Genomic DNA, 6,000 nt, shown 5'->3' with positions numbered 1-6,000 from the left:
AGGGTGGTGAGCAATTGTTTTCATTTGCATCACTTGCCTTTCTTTTTTGTTGTTGTTTTCATTACAATTTTTATTATCATTATTATTTTATTTCATTTCACTTATTAAACTGTTTTTATCTCAACCCACGAGCTTTCTTGCTTTTACTTTTCCTATTCTCTCCCCCATCCCACTGGGGCAGGGGGGGAGTGAGCGAGCGGCTGTGTGGTGCTCAGGTGCCAGCTGGGCTTAAACCATGACACAGAGCAAAAGGTAAAAGTTCCCTGTTCATACAGGGGATATTGCAGGGAAGATGTGCTAGGTTAAACTCACACAGTATAGGCTGAGCACGGCACAATGGCTACGCTGCTCGGCAGGGCTGGGCCATGTGCCGTGTGGTCGTTGGCCAACCCTGAGTGCAGTGGGTCACAGGGACATGAACAAGCACTGCCTCTGCACTTGCTGCAGCGCGTGTTTGCCTGTCCTGCACTACCATGCGTGACACGGTGTTTCAGCCTGCCCCGCAGAGGCAGGTTAGATCTGCAAGGAACAGCAGCGGGGGCAACCAGCACCAAGCTTGGCTCTTTTTAAGCCTCCCTGGGGTGGTCCCCTGGTGCCACCTCACCATGCTTGTTTTAGGCTGGGCACACTGGTAGACACTGCCTATCCCTTTGCTTGTCTCACCTGAAGACATGTTTCTGCCTACTAACAGCCCGTTGGGACTGAGAAATTATTTAGGCTACGCAGACCTGACATTGTTCAGGTGAGCTGCAGGCTAACCCACAGCATCTCCAGCGCACTGCAAGGTCTGTTCTACGCACCTTGCTCTCCTGACCCCCAGCCACTGCAGGGAAGGTCTCTGCGCAGTGAAAAAACACCGAAGTGCATCTTACCCTCTTTTCTGTTTCATTTTAAATGACGCTTACAAAGAGCTGCCTTCTGCTTTTCCTTTTTTTTTTTAATTTCCTTGCAATATTATGTCCTAATCAAAGCACTTGTGAATCCCCCACTGTGCTATCACAGCATTGTAGGAGTTGGAAAAATGATAATAGTCTTTCCCTAGCTGACAAATAAAGAGGGAACATCACTGATCTTTATTGCTAAACTAAAACCAAGAAAAACAACCAATGAGCATAAAATCTTGTATGTGATACACTTTCTTATCGTTAAGATTTGTGTTTGTGTCACAATTTGACTGCTGTTCAATACCTGCGTCTGACCTTCCTCCTTTGTAATTGGGTGGTTTGAGCAAACCGCAGGCTTGCATTTGTTACTTTGGGGGGCCGGGGGGGCGGGGGGGGGGGGGGGGGGGCAGTTTAGTCTCTCATTTACTCTAATGCACAAAATTACAATTCTGCATGTTACTGAATACCTTGCAGAACTTCTGCTCTGCTAAAATCAATTCCACATGGTTTTGGAGGACTATCACATTGAGGTTTACACCACTACTTGGTGTAAAGGTGAACACCCAGCCTGAATGAGTGATCTTTGGAATATATAAAACCAAAACAGTACTAAATTGCCATCGATAATCTGCTGGGAGTTTGTATGACAAGGGTACACCACTTTGAAAGAGCATGCATTCTGAAATGCAGCATGTACCCAGTTTCATTCTTGTAAAATATTCTTAGTGAGGCAAAATCCATCTCTCTTCGAAGTCAGGGATTTTTACTGAAGTAGCAGCATTATATTCATGATGAAGGTTGTAATACAAGTATAAATCCCTGCATTTAGTCCCTCCTCCTCAGGAAGTTACAAAAGATTCTTCTGAATTGCAGTTTATTGATTTGGTTTCAAGGATCTTAGCCAGAAAGAGGAACAGCAGAGGACTATTTCGCAACATTCCCAGCAGCACAAGCAAAGCTCTTGAGAGGCGCTATGTAGACATCTCAAGGAAAAGTAAATGTCAGAATCTGCAGATTTCTCTATCTTTGAAGGTCTGGGGCTTCAAAGCACCTAATGCTGTAGCATAGTTGTGCCTAAAAGCCCTCCTGAGGGGAACTGAGGCTCTGTTTTATAAATTACTGAGAACAGATGCAGTAAGAAAGAGAGTTTCTGTCCCAGGGAACTTCAGACCTCATATGTGATGAGACACAATGGACAAACACACTAAGTATGTAGGGAATTTGGCCAATGTAAAATGATACATTAGTATGAGCACCAGTTGAAGTTGAAAGATAGTTTAATATCTCACTGGAAAATTGAGGGAAATAGCAAAGCTGAGTGCAATTTTTCTGTGGGACTACTGGGACTGCTAAAGCATCGGTGTGTTATCTGTCTTACTTCACACACTGCCGAACCTCCACACAAAGTTTGCATGACGCCGCCCAACCCTTTTTTCCCTTCGCTGCCTGCTGATACAAGCAGTTGCTGATTTGGAAGCAGTAACTTTGGCAAGGCTCTGCTTGCACTCAGCGAATGATCTCTTCTTCTGAATGTTCAGACAAATAATGGGAATGTCTTTGTTATGAAAGGGAGAGGAGGAAAGGAGGAGGAGGAGTGCTAACACGCTAGAAAATAAAGTTTCTCTGCACAACAGGTTTCTGACACAACAAATTCCCATCAATACCTGTTTCAGAACAACTGGTAACAGTGAGATGAGACGGCAATTTGCAAACACCAGAGAAATCAAGTCCCACCTTTTCATGTGACCAGAAGGGAAGTTTTTCAGGTCACTGTGGTCTTGCATATTTGCATGTGGAAAAAACACAAGCTCTAGCTGCCTGAAGGATCTGAAGTTTGCTGTCACTGATACGACTGTCACTTCTGGTTCTCGGTTATGGCTACATAAACTCAATATATTAACGTGAAGTGCTGAAGGCAATGAGATTAGCTGTAGTGCATTAAGTTAGGCACACTATTGCAAGCTTAGGATCTGTATGTATAAACCTACGGTAACTGGATTTACATACGCTTCTGAGTGAAAGCCTGCGTTCCCCATGTCTCAGTAGGGCGCTGCTTTTGGCACTCTTGGGACCTAGCAGGGCTGGAGAAACATCTCTGCTTTCATTTTATTCCATGAAAACATCCTTGTGACCACAAAGGGCAGGGCTGTATGCCTGCTGTCACCTGTTCATCTGGATTGCTTTGTCCTCAGAGCATCAGGCTCCTGAGAGAAGAGCTCAGGGTGCTGCTGTTGCAGGGGGCAGTGAGCACAGGTGCCCCTGTCCTACCCTCCTCCTCGCACCCTTGCTGGTCCCGCATGAGTCCTGTCAGACTGGCAAGGGCCATGACAGCAACACGGAGGGGAATCCCAAAATTCAGTGCATCGAGTGCAAGCAGCACTGCAGTGGCTGTCCTCGGCTGCCTGGGGACGAGGATGGAGTGATTAGTGTTCAGCCCAGGGTCTGACGCCCCATGTGGGGCAGTGGGGAGGGGGAAGAGGAAGGGGAAGGGGAAGGGGAAGAGCCCCCATCCCACCTGTCACTTGAAGGCGTAACTAAGTGCCTAATTTTGCCTTCTCTTTTTCCAGGGCTCAGCTGGGAAATACTTGCCCAGAAAAACCCTGGTTTGAGAAACAGGGACAGTGCAACCTAAAGAGTGAACCCTGCTACCCCCTTAGGTTCAGCTGGAGAAATCTTCCCCTGTAATAGCTTCTTCCACATCATGTATTTAAGATGAGAAAACAAGAAGGACTATTATTACTCATATTATTAGCTGTTATTATCTCATTATTATCTGAAGGACTATTACTATCTGTTGAAAGAAAACTAGCTGTCATCCATGTTGTCCAGTTGTGCCTGATTCGGCTGCAGCAGGAGCCATCACACCGTCCCTACGCCTGATGCCAGGCAGAGATTTCAGAGCGGCGTTAAGTCACAGCCTGCCCGTGCTCACAGTTCATATCTGCTCGCTTGTCTATCCTATTCACTGAACTCCTGGTAGTACCACAGGGGTGCTGTTTACAGGAAAACCGACTTGATACACAGCCGAGCAAATAATGAGAGTCCAATTTTTCCTCATTTACAGCTGCGATGTTGCTTCACCACTTTGTAAGCCAGGAGGTGAAAGAAGCATAAAAACACCTTGGCACAACACATGGAAGGACAAGCACAGAAACCTCGCTGCGAGGTGGAAGAGCTTAATGAGGAGCACCATGTACCGGCCACTATATACACTATGGAGTTGCACCACTCTAACACACAAGCCTGGCTGAATGATACAAGCTCTGCTATAAACAAGCTCTCAGTTCTCTTCTGGACTAATACCTTCTGACAGTTTCAAATTGAGGGGCTTGACTAAGTTACTACAGGGATGAATTTAATTGTTTGGCTGTAGGGGGGTTGTCAACAGTCTTCCCATACCTTCATTAACGTTTTTTTGGTCACCTGGCTGCAGGATGAAGAACTCCAGAGTAAAAGAGCCATCGTGCTGTTCCTCTTGCTGAGAGAGGCTCCTTGTGACAGACAGCCTGAGTCCAGGGAGGGTGGCACATGTCCTGGGGTGATAACTAGGACTGTGGACAGTGATTTCAGCAGGAAATGTCACCCACTCAGATAAATGAGGGGTGTGTAGAGCAGCCCATAAAAAAAAAAAAATTACAGGATAAATATGATCCTGTCACTTGAATGCTTATGTCTTTATCTGAAACTTCCTTTTCTATCCTCCTTTCTCTGTGGAAAACAAAATCCACCTCCATCTTAACAGTCATCCTATATTTTGACCTGGGATTCCTGAATTGTGGTAGATTTGGTATGGGGCGCGTAAGCTATTATTTCAGATCCTACAGATGCTCACAATAACAACTGAAAATTTTCTGTAACACACAGAAACCAGGGCAGCAGCTGATGACAGTGACAATGGTGACAGCACAGGAGCACAACAGGTTTGGGAACCTCTGCAGAATACAAAGTGGACAGTAGCAGGCTCAAGGGAAAGCATGCTCTTAGCAGTTTAGTTCATGATTTTTCCCGTTATTTCCCTATGGCCATCACATGGCCCTGGCTGTTGTTATGTATATACAAGTACTTTACAGTCTCATGGCCCAACTGGGAGGTAGGGAAGCCTTATTTGCCACATTTTACTGATGGACATAAAGGCACAGTGAATCTCAGAGCTTTGCCTAAGGTCACTTGGGAAGACTGTGTCAGAGAAGAATGAATCTAGGTTCTTGCAGTCCTTTCTTGTACCTCAGCCACGAGCCCATCATTCCTTGGTGGTTTGTCAGCATTTTACGTTTTAATTTCTCAAATACTCCCACTCTATAATGTTTTAACTTAATGCTTTTTTAATGCTGTCCTACTTTTCTGTCTTTTAGCTTGCCTAATTTCAGGGAGAAAGACAGACAACTGATGCCAAGGAAACCTATAAATCACTTTATATAATTCGTAACACTACTGAAAAATCTGTTTGGGATTTAGGTCACTGCAAATGAAATATGCCATTTGCAAGCTGCCTCTTATAATTTATTAAGCACGTTGAAAATGTTCTTTAAAACCAGCTTTGTCAGCTTGTCATCTTCTGGAGCAGAAGAAAAAGTTTGCTGACAGATCACAGAAATTGGATTTTTATGGTGTCCCATCCGTTTTGAAGGGCTTTCTTTTCTCCGACAGGGTTCATACAGCATGCCACTTCAGAAGCCTTGCACGTGCTCCAGAGGACCGTCTCTATTTTTAAATTCATACAACTATCCATCCTGCATTTTCGTCAAGTTAGCTGAACACCATATGTTCCAACATCTTAATCTGAAAAAATAGGTACATACACACACACAAGTTAAACGTTTAGGGCTGATATGATGCACATTTGAAAAGTTTTAAATGGAGCATTCGTGTCACGTATGGCTTTGGGCCATCGCTTGCTTGTGGCTGGCTGCTGAACAACCCCATCAGGGAAACCTGGTGGCTGGGGTGCATGTGCCAAAATCCCAGCGAAGTGATGACAAGGTTCCCCTGGGCTTCACCAAGGTTTGACAGAGGACCCGAAGCAACATGTCTGAGTAAACTCTCCGTTTTAAGGCTTTCTTACATGAGCCAAAACATCGGGAAAGTGCCTAGAGCAGGGACTATCCTGAGGGCTATA

The sequence above is a fragment of the Gavia stellata genome, chromosome 2, assembly GCF_030936135.1.
Source record: "Gavia stellata isolate bGavSte3 chromosome 2, bGavSte3.hap2, whole genome shotgun sequence".
NCBI lineage: Eukaryota > Metazoa > Chordata > Aves > Gaviiformes > Gaviidae > Gavia > Gavia stellata.
The sequence above is the reverse complement of the archived record's forward strand: the minus strand, read 5'-3'. Positions refer to the sequence as shown.